This window comes from Dermacentor silvarum, chromosome 1, assembly GCF_013339745.2.
Source record: "Dermacentor silvarum isolate Dsil-2018 chromosome 1, BIME_Dsil_1.4, whole genome shotgun sequence".
Taxonomy (NCBI): domain Eukaryota; kingdom Metazoa; phylum Arthropoda; class Arachnida; order Ixodida; family Ixodidae; genus Dermacentor; species Dermacentor silvarum.
In genome coordinates this window covers 316,651,745-316,660,410 of record NC_051154.1, presented here as the reverse complement: position 1 = coordinate 316,660,410, position 8,666 = coordinate 316,651,745, and positions in this window count along the sequence as shown.

Sequence of the window (8,666 nt, the reverse complement as noted above, 5' to 3'; positions counted from 1 at the left end):
GAGTAGTGTGTAACCAGTCTGAGAAAAAGGAGGATAGTGCTAAAAAAATGTTTTACAACTTCGGAAAAAAAAATTCCGAAGTTGTGTCCGTAGCGCGGAATCGAACCAGGGACCCCTCGCTTCCGAGCGCGCGGCGTTAGCCCACTACGCCACAAAGCGGACATGGACACATGCACCACGATGGCAATAAATACCCAACATTAACGAAAGGCCGCGTTTCTAGCGCGTTTCTAACGCGTTTGTGCTAGCGCGTTACGGCCCGTGTAAGAAGCTGGTGTAAGACGCTGTGGCCTCTCCGCCTTACTTTCAACGCGTTTCGAACGCGCTGCCCAAAGCGGTGGCAAGTCAAGTTCAAGTCGAGGAGCGTTTATGAATACGGGGGGTATACTCTCTCAGCAGTTATGTGATGGCGTCGGCAAACGCGGTGCACGTTCCGGCATGTGTAAATGGCTGCGTAAGACGCTGTGGCCGCTCCCCCTTACTAGAGAGTACTGCACGTTTCTAACGCGTTTGTGCTAGCGTCCCCTTAAGCGGGAGATCCGATGATTCCCTCCGGAGCTTCGCCCACTCATCATCATTCACCCCGTGGATATGCTGTGATTTTTTTGTAATGAACTAGAAACCATGGACCATTTCTCTCTTTCTTGCCGCCGGTTCTCCTCCCTCCGCAGAATGTTCCTCGTATTTCCTTCAAGTAAGCTGTGTTTAGCGCTTACTACGCCAAACACATTGTCTTTCGGTGCGTGTCAATTAGGCACAAGCCATGGGTCAATGATTTCTGCTATGCAGAAGTTTATTGAAGCGTCAGGAAGGCTTCACTGCTAGGGTACCGACCGTGGAACGCTTCACTTGATTTATTTTTTCCCTAAATTTATGAAAATGCCCTCTCAACATTTCTGTTGGCATGGAGTTGACTATTGCTTTGTGTCAAATGTTTGCCTTTCCCCCATTTTGTGTTTTGTTAGACGCAAATTTCAAACAATCTAATGTGGCCAATCCCCCCTGTGGGTACGATCCATGTTTTGAGGCAACAACGACACGTAGCCGAAGAGAGCAGCCCACCTACGCTCTGGGACGACGATAGGCAGAAGGAGCTTGAGGCCGGACAGGAGAGGCGCATCGCGGAGAAGGCGGCAACCCAGTGGAAGCTGTTTTTCAGCTGCCGCAGCCGCGACCCGCGAGCTGAGCGGACGCCCCACCGGAAGCCGCAGCAACACGCTGACGGCGCCGCTTCCCGGATTCCCTGCGGCTACGATCCGCAGGCTAGCGGAGTTGACCAGGCGATCCAGGCGCGTCGGTCATCCCGCCGTCCTGACCCCCCGAACAGGCCAACCGTGAACCGAACGTTGGACACAGCGACGTCGAGTATACGACGCATCGGCGCTCCCAACGACGTGTCGTCGGAAGTAGCGACGACGAGGTGACGTGGCCCCGTCGGTAGAATTAATGTAAATATTTTTCACTCATGAATGCATAATATCTCAGCACTTTAGGAAGCTTGTAGAATTATCTCGTGCTGTACATTGTTTGTTTTGTGCTGTTTTATTTGCCGTTTGTTTTTAAAATGATAAATGTTTGTCTTAAACGTGCGACTTGTCCCTGTCTGTCTTTAGTCTACCGAAATTCGTGCCCATACGTCTATGTACCCTTTCATTTAATTACCTAAAATACATTGGTAATTCTTCGCGCCACGCGGTTAATAAACCTGGTTTATTTCACTCTAATATTGTTTTCTACAATCATTGTCCCTGATCAATATCCACCAACAAGAGGCGCGCGTAAAACGACACGATATCAATAATATAAAATTTTCTTACGTAGCTTCATGTTGCAGAGATACTAGTTACTTTTAGAAGACAGTGCGGAAAACAGCAGTTCACCTGGCTAAAACTACATTTGGTACCGGCCGTCAAGAGTCATGGGTGCACTAAAGCAACTAAAACATAAAAAAATGTAGTGCACAGACGTTCTGCGAGTAAAACTGGGAGGAGTCCGCCAGTGAACGCGCGCTCACTAGGAGACCACGCGCTTGACAACGACAGCATAATTGAAGACGTCGAGTTGTATAATCCATGCCTGAAATATATATGTTTGGCAAAATGGTTAAGATAAATCTGCAGTTGAAATAAAGCACTATTTTAAGAGCGTACTATGCGCAATCGGCCTCGGCGCCCACAGCGAAAGTACGTTGAATATGCCGCGGAGCGCGTCTCGGCCCCAATTCAGTTCGCAGTCTAGTAAACTCTAGTTTCGTTCCTGCCTGACGAACGTGCGAGCCACCAAACGGGAGTTTGCGACTGTATCGCTTTCCGAGAGATGCATGCCAAATTCGAAGTTCAGCAGACGACGCTTGATTTCATAGGCCACTTAACACTTGGTATCGCTGTTATTTGCAGACGTGAACAAGGTCAAGCATTTTATTGATGACAATGCTTGAAACATGAAGTATTTTCGAAGCTGAAAAGAAACGACGGAAACGAAAGTTACATCATCAAAGGCAGAAAGTGATGCTGCAGCTTTTAATACCTCATTAACGTTTGACGCCGCTATATCAGTGATGAAATTGTTCATCTTCGACGGCTGCTCTCGTCAGCGCTCCTGGTTAGCAGCGATGATAAATTGAGTTATCTTCGCTGACCGATTACCGACTGGATTCTAGCATCAAAAGTAGTTTCTTGCTAGTCACGCAGAGACACAGCTTCCATCGTCACCGCCTGTAACAACATGGCGCCTGAATTGAACGGCCCGCTTTTCGTCGTCTGCTGCCGCGCGCGGCTCGACGGGGTCGCACCGCGCTCCGCCGTCGATCTCCGCCATGTCTTCGCAGTGGCGCGCACTCGTGTCATGTCCGCTCAGCTACAGTGCCCTAGAAGGGCACCCTACCCCAGCCGAACGTGCGCCACCACACGCGTGGCGCCCGGACGAACGTGAGACACCGCGCGAGTGCACTTAAAACGGCACGAGTGCCGTCATCCGAAGGAAAGCACATATTTTCCAGTAATTATTTTCGGTAAATATCGCAGTATTCGAACCCTACACTCGAGGCTACTCCTTCACCTCCCCCACACACACTCCAAGTTTGCGTCACCTCTCCTTCCTCGCTTGGTTATCTTAGCTCCGAAAAATGGCTAGCGACATTTTTCTTGTTCACTTCAATGCTCTCTATGTCATTGTCACATGTGCCGCTCCATCTCTCTCCTTTGCAATCGTGGCTGGTTATGCGCCCCCTCCTCGCCCCCCGAACCGCTCGAACCGCTCTTTGATGACATTCAAATCGATCTTACCCAGCTTCCCATGTCATTTGTGATCATGGCTGGAGATTTCAACGCTAAACACTTACTCTGGGGTGCGGTGGATGGCGAAGCTCGCGGGGCGCAACTTACACAATTCGCTGCCTCTAATCACCTCAAGGTTCCAAATCACCCCCGCTCGCTACCAACGTTTCAATCCAACTTCGCCCAGAGTTGGATTGATGTTTCATTCGCCTCCTGCGGTTACAGTTGGGCTGTAGAGGATTGCGAAGTGCTCTCTGATCATACATTCGTAAAGTTTTCCCTTTTTGGACAATCAAAACCAAAGATTAAAAGATTAACCAAATTCGGCACATCTAAGCTCGTAGATTCGTTAGTGCAGTCCTCTTGGTTTGACAGGGTCGTTACCACGACGGTTTCTTCCTCCGACGCCGTTGACCTCATTATCGTAAAGTTTTACCTCATGTCTGACAAGCTTTATAATACTCACTCGCGTTGGGTTACACCTCAACCGCGACCTAATAACGCCTGGTGGACACCTGAGCTCACTATTGAACGTAAAAGAATCCGTGCTTTACGCCGGCGTTACCAGAGAACCTCCAAACCCGTACTTCGCCAGACCTTCAAGGACCAATATTGCGATGCTTATGCCACTTATAAAATGATTATTGACAGCGCCAAAACTTCTGCCTCGAAATCGCTCTGTACCAACCTTTCAAAGCGCAATCTTTCGGTCTTCCTTCAGAATCTCATTTGACAAACTTCACGTCACCTATCAGCTCTCTTCTCTTCCCCTTCCTGATGGCCATTTTACGTCAAGTGTGCTTGACTCGGCCAACTTTTTACTCACGGCACAGATTTCCTTGGACTCACCTGCAACAGATGACGACTATCATACACGCCTTCGATCTATCACTGAAACTCCTTATCACAATCCAGTCAATGACCTTTCGTTCACTGTTGGGGAAATAGAACATGCTGTTACTTCTGGAAATATAAATGCTTCACCCGGACTTGATGGTATCACTTTGCCCATGTTAAAAACCCTTTTCAACTACAATTCGGCCTTTTTCGTGTTCCTGTTCAATCAGTGGCTCAATTTATCCTACTCCCCGTCCCATTGGCGTAAAGGATATATTATTTTCATAGTAAAACTCAACTGCCCTCCCGACTCTTCTTCGTCTTATCGACCCATAGTAATGAATTCATTATTTGGCAAAATTTTACAGCGTTTATTAAACTCCCTCCTTTACTTTTTCTTACATTCCTCCCACCTGCTTCACAAAAATCAGTTTGGATTCACCCATGGGAAAAGTGCACCCATCGCCCTCTACCGCCTCCGCAAGACTCTTGATTCGTTGAAAGATAAAAAACTTCACGCGTTACTCATCTCTTTAGATTTCAAAGGCGCTTTTGACAGGGTCTGGCAACCGGTTGTGTTAGATTTTCTACGTTCCCATAACTGCCCCAACAACCTCTGTCATCTTCTGCGTTCAATCCTCCAAAATCGAACTGTTACGTTTCGTTCGCAGGCTGGGGGAAGCATCTGCTAATCCCACATTGGGCAGCCTCCAAAGTTCACCCATCAGCCCACTTTTGTGGAATATTGTTATTTTCGGCTTGCTCGAAATCACATTTCCGCAAGATTTATTCGCTCAAGTATATTCAGACGATACGGTGCTTGTCATTTCCGACGCAAGTCGCTTAGAGCTTGAAGCGAAAGCCTCCCGGTCTCTAGATCCTATCTTTGCTTGGGCGTCTCGGTGTAAAGTTACAATCAGCACCGATAAGTCACATTTTCTGTACTTTCCCCAACAGTCCCTCATCATCATCATCACGCTACCGTCAACCAATTGTTCGTGTCAACGGCCCGACCTTGAAATAAAAAAACTAGCATTAAAATTCTGGGCGTTATTTTCGACAAGAATCTTACCTTTAACGATCATTTAAATTATCTCCGTACCAAATCTAATCTTCTCTCCTTCCTCCTATTCATCCGCATGCATTATACGCTGTCTTATTCTGTTTCCGTTTAATCTACCATCAGGTGCTTCTTCCGTCTATCACTTATGTCTCCCCTGTCTGGTGGCTGACCTTTCCAACATCGCAGTTCAAACTTAAATTCTATCCAGCGCACTCTCCTGCTAACTATGACTGGCGCATTTGACTGACACCCGCACTTTCTCCCTCCAGGTTCTCGCTCAGGCCCTTACAAAAAATTCTAGTAACTTTCAATTAAATTTTTTTAGACAAATGTTACTAAAACCTACCAACGGTCTATTGAAAGTTCTCAAACCGTTTATAAACTTCCTCAATACTTCATACCAATATCCTGTCGACTATTGGCCACCGATACTCAATTAAAATTTTATTTACAAACTTTCCTTAAACGATGAATGAACATCCTTCAAACATTAAAAGCAGGGTATCTTTTCACTTTTTAGAAACATCCTAGTAACTTTTTCCCTACTTTTTGCTGTTCGCCCTAGAAACATCCTTGTAACTTTTTTCCAGCATTCTGTTGCTTGACCTAGAAACATCCTAGTAACTTTTTTCCTACTTTCTGTAGCTCGCCCTAGAAACATCCTTGTAACTTTTTTCCAACTTTCTGTTGCTTGACCTAGAAACGTCCTAGTAACTTTTTTCATACTTTTTGCTGTTCGCCCTAGAAACATCCTTGTAACTTTTTTCTAACTTTCTGTTGCTTGCTCTAGAAATATTCTTGTAACTTGTTTCCAACTTTCTGTAACTCGCCCTAGAAACATCCTGGTGACATTTATCCACTTTTTCCAGCATTTTTAAAAATTGTCTGGTATTGTTTGATGCAACCTTGTACATATAAAAGTATGTACGTGTTGGCGAAACACACCAATCTTTTCAAACACTGATGTTTATTTTCCAACCCTTTCATACATGCCCTCAGAAACCACAAGCAAGCAGTGACTATAACGTGGTCTTGACATCTCCCGTGTTCTTCATATCCCTCTTGCTGCAAGCCTAAAGGAGGAAAAATGCAATAATAGTTAGCCTTATGAATTGTATTTGGACAAGATAGCATGATGCAGTCATACACAAGAATTTGACTTCAAATGACCCACAATCAAAACGAAGATTTCAACTGACTGCCTTGCCACACATACTTAAAATGGCATTCACACCTCTGGGGTGCAAAGCTTCTTTTTGGACGACGTCCTGGTGGGTATTGGAACGCCACCCAAAAAATGACTGAAGTATTGCTGAAGCAGAACTGCTGCACATAATATGCATGTGTTACATGTAGGAATCGTACACTTGTGTAAAGTAGCTGTAAATCAGTTGCAGTAAAGATAGTCAAAGTTTTTAGAACGGCTTCCGCGAGATATGCCGAACTCAATAATAGGATGACACGTGTAATGCACTTTTTGCCTAAACCATGTCTTTAGGAGGTAGAAAACATTTTTATAGACCCTCTAGTGTGCATTATTCAGTTTGAAAACTCAATTTGGTAAAACCACAACAAATTATTATATTAAAAAGTGACTGTTTCAATATTTCCACCAAGTGCAGGGCAGCTTGAGCATGAAGCAAGCTTCCTTGTGACATCTCAGTAAATCCGAGGTAGTGAGCATGTGGTACCACAAACCACAGATGCACACATGTTCTGGGCAGTAGTCAGCACTGTTACCATGTCACCGGAAGCTTGTGTATTAGGCAGCTGACAAGTAATATGAAAGAAAAAGTAAAAAGGATTGTTTGCATTTCAGATAAGTGACAGCAAAGAACAAGCTTTATCCAATGTCAACTGTAGAAGGGCAGAGACCCGCTGAAAAAAGCCAATGTAAAGGCGAACGCTCAGCGTTCAGCTGCACTGTCGTGGCTTGCAACTACTGCCCACAGAAAAAAAGGTGCCAATGTAACGATGAACACTCAGCGTTCAGCTGCACTGTCGTGGTGGCTTGCAACTATACTGCACTGTGCGGATTGTTGTGATTTAGCAGTTTGCGTTACCACCTCAAATTTCTGTAAAATACAAAGGAGACCAGCTTCCTGCTTGAAGCCAACCTGCACTTCGGGTGCATATTGAACTTGTCACATTAAAAGGTTATTGGTTTGTTATATGCTTGAGGAATTACCTGCTCATACAGTGGCTATCGATTCAGCAGCTACCTAATAAAGAAAATCTTGCTTTTTGTATGCTAATTTTAAGAGATGAAGTACGGTACGCAATACATAAGTGTGACCGATTAGAGGGAACAATATAGGCGCACAGGCAATAGTGTGAGAAGTGAGCTTCACAATACTGCATAATAAAATTTACAAAAAGATAAACATCTCGAGACCTCATGCTTCTCAACGATTATCTTAAAAAGGCAATCTGACTAGATTAATATACAGTCTGTACAGAGTATATCATGCAGTTACTCAAGTCAGAGTTATATTTAGCTCAGAGGAGGCTAGTTACAGGTAAGTTCATTAAACTGAGGGCCCTCCAGATGACCAAAAGTGAAATGCAAGTGATTTGCCACTAGAAATCATGAAAATGGCACACACAGTAAAATGATTGCATATTACAGAAACATATCCTACAACACACAAGGCAATGACAGTTTTGTACGCACCTTTGTAAAAGCACGCAGATCAGGTGCTTTATAGTGGTGCTCTCCAGCTTGCAGCAGTGCTGCAGGTTCCTCTGGGATGCCTCCAGAATCCGCATAGCCTTCAACTGCAATGAATAATTTATTGCAATGTGAATCTGGAAACCTGTCATATCAGTGTAATACTGAATTGCAAAGAGCCTCACACTAGCAGCTACATTAATGTGCGTCTCGTACGAATCTCTCCATTATATCTCAGGAGGTTACACGGTTATGTTGTAACAAGTGCGATTCAATGTTGGAATGCAGCAAACATAAAACTACCAGGAAAATCACCAAAACTCAAATATTTAATAAAGCAAGAAGAGGATTGGATTATGAAAAAAAATATTGAGCACATGAAAATCTTTTGAACCCTAGGCCGTGTTTGTATAGCGATGGTATTCCTTCTCGCTCTTCGTCAGAGGACCGACGCGCCGCCCGTGTTATGAACTGGAATAGCCGGCCGTTCACGGTGGGTGGTAAGAATGACGTAGGATACAGCGCAAGGTATCGCCACGAAATCGCAGCCCTTACTTCATTACTGCAAGGCACAGTCATTACCTATGACTGGAAGAGCTGGCATACTGTTCTTTAGATGAATATGTATAGTAAAAGCCAGCGTCTGATTGAGAGGTCTCGATTAAAAAGAAACCTCGTCATTGCAATATCGGCGTATATCTGCCTCGCAATATAGAACACGACAGGTTCTATAGTTCAATATAGAATACAGACAGGTTTTCGCGACGCGGGCCTTCAAAGTGAACTGTATACAAAAAAAAAGTCTTCATACAAGCTATTA